The sequence below is a fragment of the Boleophthalmus pectinirostris genome, unplaced genomic scaffold (genome assembly GCF_026225935.1).
Source record: "Boleophthalmus pectinirostris isolate CB_2022bp ecotype Guang Dong unplaced genomic scaffold, ASM2622593v1 HiC_scaffold_1, whole genome shotgun sequence".
NCBI classification, from domain to species: domain Eukaryota; kingdom Metazoa; phylum Chordata; class Actinopteri; order Gobiiformes; family Gobiidae; genus Boleophthalmus; species Boleophthalmus pectinirostris.
The window spans coordinates 28759835-28782936 of NW_026570970.1; the positions used below are offsets into that span (position 1 = coordinate 28759835).

Genomic DNA, 23102 nt, shown 5'->3' on the forward strand with positions numbered 1-23102 from the left:
ATCATATTTTGTTTTTAATCGCTATGGGAACAGTTCTAATTCCTCATCTTTTTGAAACTGATAGAATCAAAGTGCTACTGACAAAGAAGGGCAGTGAAACAAAGATGTATTTTGTTAATAAAAATAAAGAAGTCTGTTTAGTTTTAGTATTAAAAATGTTTACATATTTGTCATGGAACAGCAGTGGTTTAAAGCGTGTAGCGGTTACCATCTAACGGAAAGGTTGGCAGTTCTAGTTCCAGGCAAAATCACTTTGTAAGGACCATCTTTTATAGGGACGTAAATCTGGACTGACCAAGATCTTAGGACCAAATAAAACGCTGAGCTGAACCAGCACTAAAATGTATGAAAAACTTGGCTTCTGAGCAACAGCAGAATTTCAATCCAAAAAATGAAACATTAACTCTTTTTAAATGTATTATGTCACCTTTTCCCACTTAAATACAAAACTATATTTGAATTAGATCATCATAAATCAAGAGCATTTACTTTGCATGAATGTACACTAATCACGTGGAAAAAAGGTGACAGAATATATATTTAAAGGTGCACTGTGTAACTTCTCCAGTTACGTCCGTGGAGATATACTAGGGAGATACTTTCTGCTGGAGTGTCCTGTATGGCACTAAACTTAAGCTTCTTATTTAATTATAGGTGTTTTTCCAATAAAACAATACCTGGAAAAATATGCATTCTACTGTTATGGGCCCACCTCTCCGCAAACCAGACCTGTACATTGGCTTGGTGCTTGTTTCCATGGAAATAGATACATCATACTGTGAAAAATTCCAGGCAAAGCAACAACATCTTCATGGTAGCGGAGCCTCCACCCGGAAAGTTACACAGTGCACCTTTAAGCAGTAGGGCTGTAACAATAACCGAGATATCGTGATATCGTATTGTCAAAAGTCTCACAATAATATCGTGGACTGTCACAATCGAATTACAAGTTCCTTTGCATAAATGTATTTTTTTATAGTAGCGACAGCTTATAAACATTGGGAACTACATATCCCATGATTCATTTCAGTGCAGACAACATGAATAGATATGGTTTTTACTTGAATTCTTGGGATTATGACAGAAATAATTCACACCAACATCTTGTCAATGTATTTTAAAAGCAAAAAAGTGTCCCATCTATAATTATATCAGCCTTTACAAAATATCGAAATAAATATCGTACAGTGAGATGCACATTGTGATAATATCATACCGTGAGATTTGGATATTGTTACATCCCTATTAAACACCAAGTTTTTTGAATGTTCGCTCAGCACGTTTTGAGAATCAGTAACTTGCAGCTTTACTTGTAGAACTTGTAGCGTAATGGTGCACTGTGTAACTTTTCGGTTAGGGGTCTGGCACCTGCTTGTTTCTACGGAGATGTCACTGCTATGCTTGGAATGTTCCACAGTAATACCATAAACAGCTCTACCTTATGATTATTAAGTTACAGGTGGTTTTATAGCTCAAAAATACCTAGAAAAACAAGCATTCTGACTGTGAGCGGGGTTGCCTCTCCACAGATCTGACCTGTAACTTCCAATCGCTGGTTTGGTCTCCACGAAAATAGACACATTTAATACCATACTTTGAAACACTCCAGACGAAGTTATAACATCGCTGTGAAGAAAAGCATTTGACGGACCTGCCGCCAGAAAAGTTACACAGTGCGCCTTTAGCACTTCACATCCTCTCTCCCTCTCTACATTTCTCCCTCCCCTTTTCTCTCTCCTCTTTCTCCTCCCTCTCTCCCTCTCTCTGTCTAACCAGTGCACGGTGCGTTTTTGTTTCCTCACATATATTTCAGAGGAGGCTCTATACAGGCAGACAGCTGGTCTAGAGTGGCCAATTAGGTCCGTTTATCTCCCTTCCAGGCGCTGCTGTGATCAAACCCAACGAAGAAACGGGATCAAACGCACATTCGGAAAAAAAAGAGAAAAATCTTCCGCTGGGTTCTCCTCTCCGTGACTTCTCGCTCTCTCCCCGTTTCTCTTTTTCTGTCTGTCTGCGTTGCTTCCTTTGGCTTGTAGTACAATCCCCACCTCTCGACTGACTCTAAATATACACTTTACTTTGTTCAAAACCCCCTGGATGAGATGAGACAGTCTATACAGGTCATGGTAAACGTTTAGAAGAAGATCGTGCAGAAGCTGACTACAGTGGAAGTAATGAAGTCATGTCTTCTACTTGTTTCCACCAGTTTTGAGTTTTATAGACGTTTTAAAAGTACTATATTGGATTTAAATTGTTGCTATTGTTGCTTGCAAATGGACTGTGGAAGATATGAGACATGGAACTGCAATACACAAGCTGGTCACTAGTTGCCGCCAAAAGCAATAGACTAGATCTTTATAACTGAAGGCAGAATTTTTACTGTTGGTGGACTACTTTTCAACTTTGACATGTTTCTCAGAGTTGGTATGTGAATCAAGGGCACTACAAATGGGTTTTTATGGTTTAAATGTTTGTTTAGGCTTATTTGTATGTGATGTTTTTATTGTTTTGGTTCCACTCTGCCAAAAAGAAAGTCTACATGAGCTAATTGGAATTTGAATTTAGGGATAAATACCTTTATGACTAAGCTGAATGACTAGTTCTGCCTTGTTGTGTTTTTTTTTTTTTTTTTTTTTCATTTCTCACATTACTTACATTTACTTTAGTAACTTTTTAAAGAAAATGTAGGAGATGCACGAAGATTAAGATGACTATTATCAGCAAACCTTTTTCTTATTTTTCTTATTTCTTATTTATTTATTTGTAAAGGGACAGTACATATTAATGAACATTAAATACGTAGTAAATATGTAAAGATTATCGCCAGTGTGGCTAATTTCAATCTTCAGTCCCTCGGCAGGTTGATGTGAAATCATCTACAGGACAAGGAAAAGCAACAATCACTTAAAAGTACATAAAACTCACTGTACATACAAATTAATTTCAGACAGTTCATTTGAAGTTCAAAGTCAAGAGTTTAAGAGTTAAACCAAGAGTTAAACCAACAACCCCTCAATATAATAAAAAAAATGTTATTTGGTTAAACATTATGACATATTTGGCCATTGAACAATCACTGTTTTAATGGTTTAGAAAATGCTGTCAGTGTTGAAAGTTCTCGTATATGAGCAGGCAGTAGTGTTCTATGTTTGACCTGCTCGATAAGAAAAAGAGAGTTGTCCAAAAGCATTTTTCCTAAACGGCACAAAGCAGTCACCTTTAGAGCCTGCTCTTGTTGTGCGAATTGAATTTCTTTTCACAAACTCAGAGGAGGTGGAGAAAGATTATTAAAAACTTTGTATATCAAAATTAAATCTGCATACTTAATTGTGTTGTCCCAATTTGGAAATTTGTATTTGACAAGTATTCTGCAATAGTGAGAATTTTAAAACATCCTTCTTGATGTTTTTTATTGAAGTAACAGTACTCTTATATGAGTTACTTTTACCAAAGTGAGTAATTCTGTAAGTGACAAAAGCTGCTGGCAGTATTAAAGCTCCACTGCGTAACTTGCGTAACATTTTAACAACAAAAATATACTGCGATAACCTGGCGTGACTTGGATTTGTCCAGCGTGCACTCAGTTGTAAATCAGATCTATGATACGAAAATTACAGGTTAAATAAACTATTAAACTGCTAAGTGTTTTGTCTCTCTGTGTCTTTGAATGGGTCATTTGACTCTGTATTACATGTGATTACTCAGACACAGACACACAGGTGACTGAGCACACAAAGTACTGATTCACCTTGTTGTCCCGAGGGGTGGCATTAAACACTGAACCGTCACAATGTGGATCAGAAGGACTCATAAACCTCATTTACACATGAATAAAAAGTCATTCAGTACTTTTCACACAACTGTAAAAAGATCAGTGGTGGAACGTAATGAAATAAAAGTAGTAAAGTACTGCACTTAAAAAAATTCAGTGGCTGCACTTTACTTTTTTGAGAGCAGGTATCTGTACTTTCTACTCCACTTCATGTTTGACTGAAAAGTTAAAGTATTTTTTTATGAGACATGCAGAAAAGGCTGAAGGTTTATTACAACACATTTGTAGTTTGGGCAAACAAAAACTGATTTAGTGGTTTCTATTGAACATAATTCAGCACAGATCTGTATCAAAATCACTACATTTGAAGCTTTATAAGACCTCAAAATCTGATTGAAATACTTTTACTTTTTACTTTTAAAATACAGTTTTAAACCTTTTATACTTTTACTTAAGTCGATTTTTCATGTGACTAAAAACAATCTATTAAGTATTAAACATTGGTTATAACTTGTAGTCGAGATGTAACAATTATCGAAATATCGTGATATCGTATTGTCAAAAGTCTTTTAATAATATCGTGGGCCATCTCAATATATCGAATTCCAAGTCCCTTCACTTAAATTCATTATTTTGGTGCAGCAACAGCCAAAAAACAGTGAGAACTACATAGACCATGATCCTTTGCTCTGTTTCAGTTCAATGTACATGCATGAAAATAACTGTCCTAAGCACTTCTAAATCTTAAATATTTGGGTTATGACGAGAGAAAAGTTGCATATTCACTTTGTATCGCAATAAATATCGTACCGTGAGAAGCATATCGTGAGAATATCGTATCGAGAGCTTTGGATATTGTTACATCCCTAACTTGTAGCCTAATGAATAATAAAAAAAAGTCTGTTCATTCAGTGCATAGAGGATGACTGAAGCGTGTTATCTGGCCTTTACAATGTCCTCCAGACTTAATTAGTTATGTGATGATTGACAAGCAGGGACGCTAATGTGGCTATGCTAATATGATATGCTAAACAAAGTCAAGGAATGATGACATAGTGCAGTTGGTTATAAAAAGACGGGCCCTGAGTAAGCCATAGGATCAGCTGGTCATGGGTGCCAAAGGGAGGGTCGGCTCCGAGATGTCTGGATCCCATGGGTGCTAAGCTTGCTAAGTCATAACATGCGACGTCAGAAAATGTTGAGACTTCTGAAATGTATTACACTCGCTCAATTTTATTTCATAGTTTGGCATAAACATTTATTCAATTACACCTGTTTGTATTGCTTGAAAATACCTTGAAAACTGCATTTCTCTCCGCAGATCTGACCTGTAACTTGGCCTGGAAACAGCGCCTCTTTGTCTCCATGGAGATATACAAGTTGGCTGTTATACTGTGGAACATTCAAGGCAAAACAATAACATTTGGACAAATCTAGGTGGCATACTTTGAATCAGAAAAGTTACATAGTGCGCCTGTATAACTTATCCACTTAACCATAGTTTTATGAACCAATGTTGGTAATTTTGTTCCGTTTTTATGTGTTTTAAGTATTTCTTGATATTGTTCTAACTTTTGGATACAAATGACATCATATATTGGACTACTCTTTCAAAGTCTTTGGAAATTTGTTTTATTTGAAGCTATGAAGTGCATTTTATCAGTTGTATTGACTTTGTAAGGAAACTGAACCAGGGCTGAGAAGCAGAGATGACTAAGCAGGCATAATGAAGAGGATAGAACAGGATCAGAGAGTTTAGACAGCGCTGAAGCACTTACAGACTGGAGCAGAGGAGGCTTTAGTCAAATAAAGTCATCCAAGTGTGACAGAGGAGCTGAGTGAGCCTTCTCAACCATGTACGCAGTATTCTGAAGAGCGGAGGAAAACTTCACTATATCACTACATTTGCTGCTTTTCTCTAGGGAGGAGTTATTGCTTTGCCTGAAATGTCCCCTAATATGGCACGTAATTGGATTTACTCAATTCAATATTTTTTTTTTGCTCTAACTGTTTGTGGGCTCGCCTCCCCACAGATATGACCTGTAACTTGGCCTGGTAGCATCACCTGCTTGCCTCTATAGGGTTAGGGTCAACGTTTACCTACAGTGACCCCGCACACTGGGACTCTTTTGTTTACATGGTTTTGCCTCTATGGACTTTTGAGATGTATTGCTTCAAACTTAAAGGTGCATTGTGTAACTTTTCTTTTGGAGGATCTGTCAAATGCTTTTCTCCTGTGGAGATGTTATGTGGAATGTTTCACAGTACGGTATTAAACCTTTCTATCTTCATGGAGACCAAAGCAGTTCAAGTTATTTTAACTTATTGGGTTCTTTTTTTTTTAAAGGCAATACAGTAATTTGTCTTTACCTTATTGACAAGCTAACAGCTGAAACATGTCAACAACAAAATACACTTTACTGTATTATTTTTTAAAGTACATAAGAAGACAAAATGAACATCTTTGGTTTAATCAGACCAAGTTACAGCTCTAATCTGTGGAGAGACCCTGGTCACAGTCAAAATTCCTGTTTTTCTTTTGAGCCACTAAACCACATGTAATAGAATGAATGTAAGACAGAGTTGTTTGATGTCATACTTTGGAACAGAAAAAAAAGTTACATAGTGTGCCTTTTAAAGTTATTAACTTTTGATTGGCAAAGCAAGGCAAGTTTATTTGTATAGCACAATTTGTACACAAAGTAATTCAAAGAATACAGAATAAGACATACATTAAAATCACAATAAAAACAAATCAAAACGTGAATAATCATAAAATTCAAAAAAAGTTTTTTAAAATAAAAAAACAGAACTCTTTTAAGCCTGGATTGGCACTCGATACATATTAATAAACTGGAATCAACCTTGTGCAGGATGTCTGTATGTAAAACAGAAACACAAACGTCATGTCTGTCCTGCGTTAGGGCCCCTGGTCTCTTAGTGACGTGTGTTCAGTGGCTCTGCTCCTCTGGATCGTTCAGTTTTAATGAGCCTGTAGCAGGTAGCAGCAGGTGCTTCCCGCTAGCTTTAGGATTATTCCTTCTTCACATTCATTTTCTCATTCACACCTCCCCTCCGAACCAGCGGGCTACATTAAAGGTGTAACTTTTCTGTTGGGGAGTCCGTCACCTGCTTGTCTCCATTGAGATTTTATGCTTTGTTTAGAATGTTCCATAGTAGAGATTAAATTTATCTCAAGGCAGATAGCTACAGGCTGCATTATAGGTCAGATCTGTGGAGATTAGGGTGACCACAATTTGATTTAAGTGAAACTGTGGAAAGAGCGTGTAACATAGTCCATTCTCAACTCACTTGTGGGTCAGTCATAATCTGAGGGACAGTCAGAGTTAGGGGTGGGTATCATTCAGAAGTTGCCGATACAATACATACCTCAATATAGTGAGCTTATGATTTGATACAATTCAGTACGATATATTTCAAATCAATTTGATATGGTTCAGTAAAAAATAAAGGCTAAATTATGATACTAAAAAGTCTTTGTTAAACCACTTCTTGTGCAAAGTTCATATGAAACTCGCCCATTTTAATCATCAGAACAGTGAAAAGGTCAAATGCGTCGCATAATCGAGATTCATTCGTCTAAACAAGCAACAAAACTGTAGCGCTGTAACAAAATAATTTACTAAAATATACCAAAAATATTCTTGGCGATATATCGATACAGCAGCTCACGTTATCGATACTGTATCATCACAATAAACGATATATATTTTGTGCACCCTGAGTCAGAGTGTATATTTAGCCTCATTGTCATTTTCAAGCACTGTTTTCTGTATTTTAGCTTAACAAACTTTAATATATTGCCCCCTTTACTGTTGGCAGGGATCAGATTGGTCAAAAATAAGGACACCTATGAGATTTCTTATATAAAATTTGAACAAATTACTGGTTTTGGATAAATCTACTGGGACAGGGGACACAGAGCTCAAAACAAAAGGGACGCCTAGTCACAGTATTGAAGCTGCAACCTTATTTATAGTGAGAATTGTTGTATTTTTAAGCAATAGAAACACCCATAATGAATAAATGATACATAGATGTGTTTAATGTCGCACCATGCAACATTCCAGGCAAACAATAACATCTCCATGGAGACAAAAGTTCCGCAGTGCACCTTTAAATCAACACAAAAAAAAAACAAAACGTTTGAACTGAAAAAATATCACATTATGTATTTTGATCATTAGCTTGATAATGGCTATTCTGCTCCACTGATACGAACCAGAAATAAACATTAAGCTAATTAACCTCTAGCATAATTTTCTTTCCTATCGGCATTGTATAAAAAAGAAGGAAAAAAACAGGAAAGGACAATTAGCGGGTCCAGCGGGGTGGACTAATTACAGTTATCATGTCATTAGTAAACTGTTAGCATGCTAGTGTCTTTGCCAACCACTGCTAATGAAGCCAGTAATTAGCCCGAGCCTGCTGTGAGGACGTGCTACAATGTAATGTCCGTGTAAATGGAACATCAAGTACTGGCTGTCCCCTCAGGAGAGCTGTCATCAGATGCTAGTCGTTTTTCTCTGCGTTTTTAGTCACTTAGCTAATCACCAATGAAAATATAAGATTAGGCTAATGTTGTGAAATCTACAGTATGTTCTTGGGATGTATTAGCCTTTAGCCTTTGTTAGAGAAGTGGATAACGCTCACTTGGTCGTCATAGTTGCAACGCTTTCCAGTTTTTGCCAAGTTGTGTAAGGTGACCAGGCGTCCCTATTTACTCGGGACAGTCCAAGTTTTGAGCCCAGTGTCCCCTGTCCTAGCGGATTTATCCAAAACTAGTGATTTGTCCCAGTTTTATACAAGAAATATCCTTATGTTTGACTAATTTGATACCTGCGAATAGTAAAGATAGAAAATAGACAATTTTCTATTTTATTTTTATTTTTGTTGTAGGTTTTTGTTTAGGTAAAATTACAGAAAACACAAAGCACATACATGACTATACTGACTTACATGTTATTGTGAATATGTCGTGAATAGGCCAAGTGCATAACAATTTTCTTTAATTACAACACTCGTTTCACAATTTTGTCAGATCAGAGATATAAGCAGGAGATGGCACCAGGCCAAGTTACAGATCTGTGGAGAGGCAGCCCTGCCACAGTTACAATGTTTTTCAAGGTTTTGTGTTATTGAGCAATAAAAAACTGCTGTATTTTTTATATTTATGAGATTTCTAGCTAGACACATAGTTACTGTATGGTGACCAGCCGTCCTCTTTTTACCTGAGACAGTCCCATATGTGAGTCCTGTGTCCCCTGTCCCAGCAGATTTATACAGAATCAGTGATTTGTCCCAATTTGATCTCTGCCAACAGTAAAGAGAGACATAAATTCTCATTTGTTTAGGTAAAATACAGAAAAGCTGCTTAAAAATGAACAAAGCACAAAGAAAATGTGACTATACTGACTCACATGTTAGTCATGAATGGGCTGAGTGCAGAACAATTCTCCCTAATTAGGCACTTGTTTCACAATTTTCTTATTACCAACCACCACAAACTGGGGGTGTCCCAGTTTTTGATTTTGAAAATCTGGTCACCCTACACATTCATACATTCTACATAGCTATATTTAATGCTGTGGAAAATTTCAGGCAAAACATCTCTATGGAGACAAGCATGTAGCAGAAACGCCTTAAGAAAAGTTACATAGAGCAGCTTTAACTCTTCACGACTGAATACATGCCTCATATTCATTTGTAAGTTGAATTTCACTGTCTGAATTGATTCACCATGAATGAACACATGTTGCGCAATGTCTACAGCCAGATCCTGTCTAGGTTGCAGTTTTGTTTCTTAGAAATGGTCTGTTTCCAGAGATGCCACAGGTTGTTTTCTCTCTTCTCCTCCGTCACAGTGAATCAAAGCTCTGTTTCACTATTTCCACGCCTGTAGACCTCCTCTTTACAAGCGCTCTGTCTGTCTCCTCTGGATAATACCACCTCACATCTCTTCTGCGCTCCGTTACGCTTTGGGAAATCTTTTTACGTCCACTCTTTGTGTTTTTGGAGACGGTGTTAATCCCTGTTTTTCTCGGCCTTGTTCCTCGCCTTCGAATCCCCCAATCTGGTCTTTGTGAGACGCGGCGCTCAGGGAAGTCTTGATGTAAATAAATGCGGCTTTGAAAGTGAAACTCTAAAGAAAAAAATAACACAAATAGTCGTTGTGTGTTTTTATGCCTAATTAGACTGATGTAGCAGATGTTGACCATAGAGGAGATAAAGCCATCTGCTTCTCTCCATGCATGCTACTGGTTTCATTTTATGGAATTAAATTTAAACATATCTTTTTTTTTGTCAGTTACTACTACCTTGAAAAACCTTTAGCCTTACTATTAGCGGGCTCACCTCTCCCCTAATATGACCTGTAACTTGGTCTGGTGGTGTCACTTGCTTGTCTAGATAAGTTTTCCCATTGGACGGTCATCGGACTTCTTTCATTAAGTCATTTTAGATTATTATTCAGATTTAAAAATATGCATATTAGAGCAAACAGAGCTCAAAGGATCCATAATGATGGACAGGGTCGAAAAATAAATAATAATAAAATTTGTTTTGTGCTTGCTCGATCAAACATTTTACATGGCCTTTCAAAACTCACGTCACAAATTGAAGCTCGGCTAAATGGTTTTAAACGTAAAGTTAAAAATATGAGACGCCACTTCTAAGTATTTCTAAGTATAGCAGTGTGTCCTTACTCTGCCTGACATCACCAAATGGCCAATTAGTCAAACACGTAGCACTAATATAAAAACGCACTGTAAGCTGCGGGCTGTATCATTGCTAAGTATGGAGTTATGAATACATTAGCTTGTGTGGATGTAAGGGATTTCACAGCCCACATGCACTATTTAAAGCACCAGCCTCGGTCACACTGGCAGTTCAAGCCTCGTAGCTCGTGTGTGCGTAGCATCGATGCTACGCTAGGCTCTTCGGGGTTCAAATGTCAACATATGCTTTTGTGGTACCCTGCTGCTTCCACTCTCAAAGTTGATGGATATCCAACATAACTGCTAACTCAAGCATGGCTAACCAAAAACACCGTACCATATTGGCTGTTTATTGCTGAACATTTGTCAAGATTTCGCTTTGCACTCAAAAATGAAAAACAGATCACCACAAAAGCATCAAAAAATAAGTAATAAATAAATAAATGAAAATCACTTTTGATGATTGTTTTCTCTTGTTTATGTTTTAAATATAGGACTTTATGTTGCACAGTGTTTAAAGTTAGTGTTATAATCATTCTAAAATTTCAAACGCTACTAATAATAATAACAATGCATCAGTTTTATGTAGCACTTTTCTGGACACTCAAAGACACTTTACAGAGCATTATTCATTCACTCCACACTCACTATTGGAGCCACAACAGTCCTGGAGCAGACTGACGGAAGTGATGCTGCCAGTCATGTCATTAGCCCCTCCGACCATCACCGTCACACACACCACTTTCATACTAGGCAATGTGGGTGAAGTGCCTTGCCTAAGGACACAACGGCAGTTTTTGCGACTGGCGCCCCACTGTGGTACTTGATATTCCCAGCGGTCTCCCATCCAAGTACTAACCAGGCCCAGCCTCGCTTAGGTTCTGAGATTTGACGGGAACAGGCTTTAACAGGCTGGTATGGCCCCAACAAAATAACTAAATAATAGACTCAATACTCTGTACCGATTTTTGATACCCAAATGATCATTTTAAATTATCTTTTTGAGATTATATTGTAATTTTCAACACAAAAATTCTCTCTATATATATCCGTATTATGTGGTCTTAAACGCTTGTAGATGAAACTGTTCAGGAAAAGTCAAATTTGATCCTGTTATGTGTGTTTACAGTACAGTTCTACTTTACTGTTTAATAGTACAATTGACACATTTTAGGTAACTTGCGTGTTGGCTATTTATTCTTGACTTCACCAGTGTTATGTCCTTTGGCAAGACAGTAAACTCACCTTCAGTTTTTTATGTTCTGGTTTAAACATGCCCACTTAAACATAGGTCCAAAATCACATACACATTTTCTCTTAGAGGACACATTGCCTTTAGACTGTAGAGCTGAATAACAGATTGAATGCTTGTTTGGTTATCAGTGTCGACGGGAGCCGACCACACACACGCACATACCATAAACAGAGGTAAACGGTGCTAAGCAGAGCACAGGGCTAAGACAGGTCCCAATGCATTATTTATGGCCCTCTGACACGTTTAGTATTGCATCCTGATAACACGTACTCAGCACTTTCCCACATGTGCAATGCATACCTGCTTCATACGCACACATGCACACGCACACATTTGTTGGGTTTGCATGCTTCTCAGGGACATTACATTGACTTGCTTTTATTTCCTAGTAACTGATCTGAACCTTAAACATAGTCGCTACTTGCATAATCCTAAAGGTCCTATATTACATTGTGTTTTGTTTTGGTTCATTCACACATGTTTGAGTAACCCTTTATTGTTAGTGTATCTGCATCTCCAAAGCTCAGAATGCTTTGTTCCACCTTGTGATGTCATGAAGCTGTAGTTTTCAAGTTAACATCTACCTTTTACCTTTAGTTCAGCAGAGATTAGCAATTCCAGGGCTGAAATTATCCAAATGTTGTGCAGATAGTGGTTTAGTAAAGTGATACTGCTGTAAAAATGTACTTGTTTGTTTAAAAATACTAATATATTGTAGATGAACGTATGAAATATTAGAATGATTTCAGTATATCATGTTATTTATGTCATGAGTCTTGTATATAGTAAATTATATTAAATCACGAGGGACCTGTGATATCTAGACCTAGTTTAATCCTGATATTAATATGCTTTTGTCATGTTCTAGTCCTGGTCTAGTCCATGATTTAGTCCTGATCTTGTCCTGGTTTAGTACTGGTTTAGTCCTTTTCTAGTCTTAGTTTAGTCTCAGTTTAGTCCCAGTGTGGTTTGTGCAAGTGCATGTGGTGTGTGCAAGTGTTAACACAACCTAACAGAAATCACAAGAACTTGCTCAAACTGAAACTAGACTGTTGGCGCCAGGTTGGTTAGTTTGTTTGCGGGCCCTTAATGCAAATGTTCTGACCTGGTTCATGCGCAACTTCATTTTCCCAAAGTGTACTATTAGATTCCAGCTCAGCGTGGCTCAGAGTTTGGGACGGAGGCTTTAAGTGGATTTGTAGCTGACCAAAAAGACTGAAGTTCTGTGAAAACTGACACTGGTTCAGAAATGTGGGAGCAAGAAAGTGGAAAAATCATCTTCTAAGCCAGTTGCAGTATGTAACATTTTTGGTGGGTGGTCTGCCAACTGCTTGTGGAAATATTATTGCTTTGCTTGGAATGTTCCACAGTATGGAATTAAACGTAACTACCTTGGATTTATCCAGTTGTTTCATTCACATCTTTAACACACAAATCCTGCATATGTAGCCTGAAACACTATTCCACATTGCGATGTCATGTATTAATGCAGGAACGCGCACACAGTAGGACTTTTGAACCAAGCCATGTTCAAGCACAATTGCGTATCGCACTCACATCTGCACAACCAAACCCGACCACGGCCCAATGACGTCATCTCACGGCGCTGTTTGTTTAGATATCACGCAGTAGAGTTACTGTTTTTAGCAGAGAAAATAAGACCAGAGGCAGAAATATGTATTAAATAGTAGACCTGTAACGATAACAGATTTTGCTGGACGATTAATTGACTGAGAACAATAATATTGACATTTTGAGACCAATTTCAACTGATATAATGCCCATGGAATAAAAATTTAAATACATCCTTTCAAAGATCAGTAAACTTTACTTTCTAAAGAACATTTAACACAGGAACTGCAAGACAACCAAAACAATAGGCCTAAATAAAACAGACTTGTTGCCCTTAAAATGTATTTTAGTTATAGATTTACTTTGGAATATTGTGGCCCCTCTCTCTGTGTGAGCCTTGTCATTTTGGTCTTGAAGTGTTTGTATTAACCCGCGACACAGGATCCTGTTTTGCTATGAGGGAGCCACTGTCCTGTCCGGTATCGTGTCAATTTCTTGTGGGATTTCGGGATTTCGGGCTTTCCCGAGGGCTAGGCTAGTTCTGTCGCTCGGTTTGGGTGTATGCTGGCTGCTGGGGTTTGAGCCATTTCTTCTCGTTGTTTGTGAGAATTTATCGTGGTCAGAAAAGTTATCAAGCCCATGTAAAGTTATCGTACAATTAATTGATTTATTGATTATCATTACAGGCCTATTAAATAGTGAGACAAATGTAAGTCCCGCTGCGTTACATGCTCATTGAAGGTAACTGCGTATTTGCCATTTTGCCACGTTTTGGAGTGGAGTTTTTTCACTGTTTTCCTCATATGAGTAAAATTAGCTCATCTGACAGGGTTTGTATCGTAAAATCATCCATGTGCGCGTACATGAGCAACCGTGCCATGCTTTGGCCCACCTCCGCTGCCCAACCGTGCCGTGCCTGGACCCGGTTTGATTGCGCTCACGCTGGGCAAGCTTGGGCACGGTTCTAAAGTCCTACTGTGAGTGCGCCCTTAAACTCCATACATCTTTCCTAGAATCATTTTGATAATTTCAGCCCTGGAATTGCCAATCTAGTATACTAAACGAAAGGTAAAAGGTAGCTATTAACTTGAAAATTACAGCTTCATGACATCACAAGGGGGAACAGAGCATTTTGAGATTTGTAGATGTAGACTAATATTAAAATCATGTGTGAATATAACAACTCAAGTTATCTTTTGATGAGGAAACATTATAACATGTCTTAAAGAGTCAGTTGTGCTTTTCACTTGAGCTCTGTAACACAATAGTTTTCAGTTTTGCGTGGAAAACCTTGTTGAAAATAGTCTGTATTTTTGTCAGTTCCTGTACCCCACCAGTGACCCACATCTCAAAATAACCTCCTGTCATTGGCATGGCCCAACCCTGTTTAAAACCTGGATAAACTTTGTATTTCCTCTCACACAGGCTCTCAATATTGTTTCCTTATGACTGCTCCAAAACAGATGCCGATGTAGCTTGCTTCCCTCTGTGACTCTGGGAATACAAGGAACATAGCAAATAACAGGCTGCAATGTCTTCTTTGGAGCCCAACCAAGGAGCTTTTAGTCACCAAAAAACCTGGAAAACCTCAGGAATACTGTAGATGATAGAAGCAGAGAGAGGGAGAGAGAGAGTGGAGTCAGGACATGTGTCTCCCATCAAACAGAAAGAGAAAGTCAGCAGTCAGTGTGCACATACGCAGGTGCGGTTGTGCACTACACCAGGTGCCTTGTATTAAATCTCAGTGGAAAAGTAGAGCTGGAGGGAGAAAGCGAATGAAAGAAAGAAAGAGGAAGAGAGGAGAGGAGTGAGAGGAAGTAAAGCTTTGGCAAAACAATAAGGTAAGAGAGAAAGAGGAAAGTGGGAGCTGGATGGGAGTAAAGTTAAATTGAAGTAGCAGTAGAACATTATTCTGGTCTAAAAACAGAAAGCCAGATATCAAAGAAAGATTTATTATAGAATAGAAAAAAAAGTGTAACACAGCTACACTGAAGTGATACATACTGATTTTAGTTTTGATCCTTTACCAAGTAATACTAAGTAGGGATGTAACAATAACCGAAATATCATGGTATCATATCGTCAAAGGTCTCACAATAATATCATGGACCATCACAATATATCGAATTACAAGTCTCTTCGCTTAAATTAAGAATTATGGTGCAGCAACAGCTAAAAAAAGACAGAGGGAACTACATAGACCATGATCCTTTGCTCCATTTCAGCACAGACTACAAGAAGAAATAGGTTCTAAGCACTTTTAAGTCTTAGTTCTTCAGATTAAGTCTTGTCAAGGCATGTTAAGAGGAAAAAGTATCGTATAGTGAGATGTATATCGTGAAAATATTGTACTGAGAGATTTGGATATTGGTACATCCCTAATCGTGAGCCTCTCCACCATACTGTGAGCTTTCCCATGATATTGCAATAAATATCATACCATGACGTTCATACTGTGACAATATCGTATCATGAGACTTGGATATCGTTTCTCCCTTAATACTAAGTGTTGCAATATTGCTCCAGTTGGATTAAAATGTACTTAAGTACTATGAAGAATTCTACCTAGGCATGCAAAAGGTATATTTTTAAAGTTGATTTAAACTAGGTTAAACAGTATGTGCAGATAAACAAAAATATAAAGAGAATTTTTTGAAAAATTTACACAATTTCCATACCTTTCAATATGTTTTTTGTATCAGCCCCACCCTCACTAACCTCAAAACTATATAGAATCTTTTCAGTTTACATACAATTAAATTTGATAAATAACTGCATTGATTTCTTACCAATGAATTACACAGGTATGTAGTACTCTAAGTGTACTCTAAGATATCTTTCTATGTTAATCCTGCACCCAAACACTGGACTCTAAAACAATACACGAATAAAGAAGAAAGAAATGCCATGATTATACTTTAAAACAACTTAAAACCGAAAAGTCCAGTTGGCTGTTTTACATAAGAAACACTATCTGTTTCTGAGCCCCTTTTTATTCATTCTGGCCTGCTCCCTTTGAGATCCTCTGAAGCATTAACCCTTTTGATCGTTCTTGACGTGAGATTTTTACACACTCAGCATTTCGAACTCACAGAGCTTTCTACAGGAGGAGAGGGTCAAGGCGCTGTCAGGAATATGGGTTAGTAACACTGTGAATTTAAAATAGTATCAGTAGCTTCCTTTATTTTGATCAGATGCGCGGTTTGACAGCCTTGTAGCTCACCTCATCTGGAAAGGTGCAGCGCTGGCAAAGAGATACTGCTAGTTTTTATCTGGCAACGCAAAAGAACATAGCGAGAGTTGGATGCTAGTTTGAAAGTAAATGTCACTTGGATGCGATTGAGGATATAATGTATGTAGAATCTGCAGCGTGTAGATCCAAGTTTCATATACATGTTCAAAATTGTGACATAATACCCAAGAACTTCTACTACTCCCTCTACTGTATACTATTTTGACTACACTATTCTGAATATGTTGCAGTAGCTTCGGGGCAGGGCTGAGATTTTGCATTGTTATTGAATAAATATATTTTCTTATTACAACTGCCATACTGTGACTAGAGCTGTAGTTTATAAAAGGTGAAAGTGTCTTGCCCAAGAGCGCAACAACAGAATTCACATGATTAGGGTTTGAACTATCGACTTACTGGTCAGCAGGTTACTCCTAGCCAGGCTGGTGCCACCTAGTGTCTCAGCTACATTTAATTTCTCTCCAGCAACTAGAACAGAAATTGGAATACACTAGACAGTCTGCAGGAACCCAGGAAGCTGCAGACTGCGCACTGGCCAATCAGCAAAGAGCTGGACCAATCCGAGTTGCGATAGCAGACTGCATATGCTATCCTCCTTTGGACTTCCTTTGTCAAATACAAACTTAACATTTTTTGTTGAACCTTTAATTCGCAAGTTCATCTCCTAGAAATGACAATGATCATTGACAGACATGTTCACTCTCTGCTTTGTTTGCTGTTGTGCCGGCACAACACCACTGGACACCACTGAGCGTCCTGGCGCATTACATACGTCGCGACCAAATAGCAGCAATTGGTTAAATAAAAAAGCACCTGTCTACTGTCGAGTGAATGAATCCTAATGCTGCAAGGTCGGGCGGTTTCCACAAAGTGAAACCGTTTGATCAATGACTTGAATTTAGAAAGTTTCATCATGATTTGAGTAAATTTCACTTGACAAGTAAAATGATCTGCCAACGGAACAAGACTTTTTGTACTTAACATATGAAAATACATCTTGCTACACTTTAAGTAAGAAAAACACCAACTTCTTGCACTTAAAATAAGAAACAAAATCTAATGTTACTTGAATGAAGAAAAACACCCTTATTACACTTTTAAATCATTTTACTTGTCAAGTTGAATCTACTCAAATAAAGTAAAATATTCTTAATTTAAGTAATTTTAACTTGCCTAGATATTGTTTTTTTCCCCAGTGTAGCCTAGTTCAGTGTGTAAGAAAATGCTTGCAACTGATGAAAAGCATGATAAATACAGTTAATGACAAATTATAGGCAAAGCAATAATCACAAGCTGGAAAATCTAACTATTTTTCTTGTCCTTTTGTGTTTATCTGTCTTTTGACTTGATTCATTTGCACACTTTTGAGGCATTTATATAAGCCTGTAAGGTGGATCTAAAACAAATAAGGATACAGACCAGAGCCTGCCTCTCCTAAACCTGTTTTCTAAGTGCTAATGACTCCATGAGTGAGCAGGGCCTGGCACCTCCTCTGCTCACACAGCACCTGTCTATGCACTATCTGAGCCTTATTCATCAGATCTACAGCACACTGAGAGCGGCGAGGGAGGGGGGAGAGGAGGGGAGAGGTGAGAGACAGGAAGAGAGAGAGGGGGAGAGGGAGGGAAAGAGGGAGCAGAGAGAGATTGAGAGAGAGAAGGGTTATAGGGGTAACGCTGAGAGAGGGGCAACAAGAGAGAAGAGATAGAGAGAAGGAATAAATGAGAGAGCGGAGGGAGTGGCAGATGAAGAGAGAGAGAGAGAGAGGGGGGGGGGAGAATGAGAGAAGACAAATGATCTCTGCCTCCAAAGCAATATTAAACACAGATGAATAAAACTGCATCTACCTTACCACACTCAGGGCTGTGCTTTCTGACATTTCCAGAGCGTCATTATTCACAGCAGGTGCATAGCTAAAGAAAGGAAAACTATTCTGTTGCTTTTATAGAATTACTAATTGATTTGACAGAAATAAGACTTGAATGAGAGTCTATACTGTGAGTGGCTATGTGGTAAGCTGTTTGGGTTCTGCACTATAAAAGTCTAAGAGCACCCACCTGATTTTCAGTCATTTCAGTCACTGTGGGTTTGATCTGAGGACTGGGGTAACTGTAAGTTTCACCCCCTGTACGATAAACTTGCGAAAAACTTCTATTGGGGACATTAAGAGCAAGGAAACCAGAGAGAGTGAGAAGAGAAATGTGAGGAAATCTGAATAGACAATACAGTGACAAACCCTAGAGGAGCTGTAAAACTGCATGAGCCTGCTGGTCAGTGAACGCCACTTTACGGAAGGGGAGCTCACGAGAAGCATGTGGGAAAAAGTGAAATGTGTGTGCGTGTACGCTAGTGTTGTAGTCAAGACCGCACTAATTGAGACCTGACAAGACCTGTTGGAGATCACAGGGTCCCGTGACCAGGACAAGATTAAGATCTCTAAAGGTCGAGACCGAGACAAGACCAAGATTTGTAAAAGCCGAGACGAGACAAGACCGAGACCAGAGCCCATCGAGACAAAATCAAGACCATCTTTGTAATTTTCTACATTTATTAGCATTTTACAGTTATTTTGACACATATATATCAATGTTTTTATAAATCTATCTCAACTTGAGCTTTTTTATGTTAATTTAGGCCTAAATAAGTTTTGTGGCCCTTTTTTGAACCCTCACCTAGTTTGAGAATCCCTTCTTTAAGATAACCTCCACTGGCACGTTACAGAAAACTGAACAAAGTGGTAGGATTTTTAAACCTCTTTTTAAGTTCCTAACTGGAGGGACCAAGACAAGACCAAGTCCAAGCACCTTCAAGACCGAGACAAGGCCGAGTCCAAGCACCTTCAAGACTGAGACAAGACCGAGTCCAAGCACCTTCAAAACCGAGACAAGGCCGAGTCCAAGCACCTTCAAGACTGAAACAAGACCAAGTCCAAGCACCTTTAAGACAGAGATAAGACCAAATTCGTGCCAAATGAGTCCAAATGCGCTCTAGTCTGTAGGCCAGTCTTCAGGCTGGTCTCAAGACCAAGACCTGTTTCAACCACTACAACACTAGTGTACGCACTGAGCACCCATAGATCAGCGCTTATGCTCATGATAATATTGTATCGGCAGCCATGCATCCTCCTCGATTCTCAGCCCTACTGAATACCAATCACCAACCAGTCTATTAAACTGAATGGAGACTGCATTTAGCCCTTGGTATAGTCCTCTGGTTCTGCTGTGTCTTTACCATTACCATTCTGTGTAGTTGTTCCAAATCTACACAAGAAACCAAATGAAGGTTGACAAAATTGGTTGGTTTTGTGTCATGCAAACCCACACAGAGGCTGAATTGAATGACATCTGGCAGCACAAAGCGCTATCTCTCCTCACTGTCTGTAAACAATTAGCGCTAACCCACTTCTCGCTCGCTGCCTGTCCCCCCCCCGCCCCGCGCCGTCCCGCTGTGAGCCGAGCAGTCCTGTCTATCTCATCCGATCTGTTTCCAATCTCTCTCCCGATACAGTAACGCAGGAGTCCAGTTTCTACGCCGGCCCGCCCCTCGACCAAACAGCCAGACGCATTTCAACTCTGCACCACCTGGATTAGCGTTTAACCACTGCGGAATCTCACAGCGAACCAAGCCAAACACCACTTATAGCACAGGGCTTAGCTAACAGTGCTGCAGGAGACCACTGGCTATAGAAGAGGAGCGTGGCTTATTAAAGATAGTATGGACACGCATGTTGTAATGCTTTCAATTAAACAGAAAGACATGCTGTTTTAAAAGGTGCACCATGAAAATGTTCTGGTCTCCGTGTTTGGAACTCTCCACCATATCTCATCATATGTATGTAGTGTTTATTCAGTTGCAGGTGATATATTAAAAAACATAAATTTTTTTGTAACTTGACTTGGTTTGTCTTCATTGAGATAGATACTTTAATATTATATTGTAGAATATTAAGGCAAAGTTATTGATACTTTGCAGTGACATCATGCTGGGTGGGTGGGGTCTACATGTATGTGTATTGGCGGAATGTTCACCAGTTACCATGGTGACTAGGGCTGGGTATCATATCATATCATATCACCAATACGATACATACCTTGATACATAGGCTATGATACGATACATATCTCGATACAGTGCACTTTCAATGCGATATAGTTCAAAATGATTCGATACAGTTCAGTGAAAATAAAGGCTAAGTTAAGTCATGGCTGTGATACTAAAAGTCTTCTTGTGCAGTGAAAATGTCAAATGTGTTGAGTTTCCTTTCTCTAAAAAAGCAACAAAACTGTAGTGCTTTAACAAAATCATTTAGTAAAATATAAATATAAAATACTGTTTGCGACATATCGATATAGCAGCCCATGATATTGAAACTGCATCATCAAATTAAACAATACGATATATCGGTATTTTGATAATTTTCTACACCCCAATGGTGACAGAATGAACACATTAGCAAACAGAGACAAATACGTTTTAAGATTGTGTGAAAACTCAAGAAAAAATTAAAAATGGATTCAAAGAACACATTTTCACAAGCTTCTGATCAGGACGTTCATGGTCCTGGTTCATGGTTTGATTTCTAACAAAATGGTGAGACGTGATTGACTGAAAAAATGTTGGATGTTGGCTAATGCTATCTAGCTTGTGACTGTTATGTTATTTGAGAGGGAATTGTATAACAGCCCAAATCATCTCGCCTGTTGTAGTTCCAAGTAAATCAGTTCTTTTTGGTCAGATTGTGTTAAAATTAAGCTCAAATTATAGTCTAACAAGCCTCAGATAGAGTCCTCAGACAATCATGCGGCGAAAACAGCACTAGAAATGTTACGTAGCGCCCCTTTTGAAAATATAGATTGTTTTGTGTATTTTATTTTTTATGCAGGCATCTGTATTGATCCAAAACAACATTGGGAATACAAATTGCGTAGTGTATACTTGCAAACTTCCAGCTTATTTGTGCGTGTGAATGTATCTAAAAGGCCGTGTGAGTTCGAGTGTTTATAGCTGGTGCAGTGGGGAGAGAGCTGATGTTGTCCTTCAGTTGGTTTACAGTAGCCCAACTATTTATAGAGAGGAGACATGGGCCGATCTGCTGAGTAGTTTGACTTGGCTGTGGTACCCGTAAACACACGAATCATTGCACACGCATAGGGGAGCAGAATAAGCTGTTTTGGATGCTAGTTTAAACCCAAATCGACATTAAAAATCTATTAAGGAGCTACCTCTAAATAATAGACTCGCGTTGTGTTGTAACTACAGTTGTTTACATTGGCTGCAGTGTTTGTAATGCCCCTCCCACCCCGAGGCTAGTCTGTCCAGTCATCATGCAACTGGATATGTTTTCCCTTTTGCTCTGCACAATTTGAGAGGCTGTCTACAGTTTATGGTCGTCAAACATAGTTACAAATGACAGAATGTGGGCTGCACGAAGTTAGCATCGAAGTGCATCAATTTTTATCCAGATTTACAATGTCTGTTTACTTAAAGATGCACTGCAAAGTCACTTTAAAATCAAACCATGAACACTCGTATTGATCACAGGTTCCAGAAAATGTGTTGTAAATCTGTTTTGCATTTTTTCGTGAGTTTTCAGACGATCTAAAAACTTGTCAAGCAGTGTTTTATAATGTGTGCATTGTGTCGCTATGGTTACTGATGCACACTCTGCCATAGAAATACATTCAGTACACCCTCAGCACGATGCCACTGCAAAGTATCAGTTGGTTTGTTCAGAGTGTTCCAAGTATGGATTAAATTTTACTTTCTTCATGAAGAGAAGATCTGTGGAGAGCCAAGCCTGCACACAGTATTTTGATGTATTTTTTAAGCTTTTTTTTTTGGTAATAAAACCGGTAATTGATTAAACACGCAAGATATTAATGCCATACTGTGGAACATTCCAGGCAAAACAATAATATCCCCATGGGGACTTATAGGTGGGAGAAAGACAAACAGGTAATTTCTTTGGATAACTTAAAACTTGTGAATGTGATTTTTGGATAAAACATTTTAATGAAAACTGCTCTATACCTTCAAGCTATAATAAACTTGTAAATATTGCCTCCTATGTCTCCTATAGCAGTGTTTATTTCTCTTAAGCGAGCAGATGACATTCGCAGATGCTGTTTTTATTAAAGCGCCTTGTTTGGAAGAAAACATTTATTGGCTCTGAATTCAAATAATGCGTTTTATTGACAATGCTGCTTTGATATCAATAACAAAATTCCTTTGCTTTTTTTTTGGCTTTTACGAGCTTGGACTGTCGCTCATAATACATCAATGGTTTTTAACAAGTTTCTTCTCACACCAATAGTTAACAAATGGTCTGGCAAAGTAGTCAATCAAATATGGCAGCTAGCAGTGTGTACAATAGACTTCATAGTAACAGTACATTGGAGTAGTATGTAGTATTATGCTGCAGGGTATTGCTATCTCTGTGTCTTACTCATCTGTGTCATGGTACAATATAGGCTCCAACTGCAGTGTGAATGAGTACTTTTGTACTGGACTTGA

At 38.4% G+C, this 23102-nt stretch overlaps 1 protein-coding gene across 1 annotated transcript in view; it reads left to right on the top strand.

Annotated features, from left to right (window-relative positions):
• Positions 1-23102, top strand: part of LOC110156118 (neuropilin-2-like) — a 206409-nt gene that overhangs the window by 6467 nt on the left and 176840 nt on the right. The gene's annotated exons all lie outside the window — the stretch shown is intronic.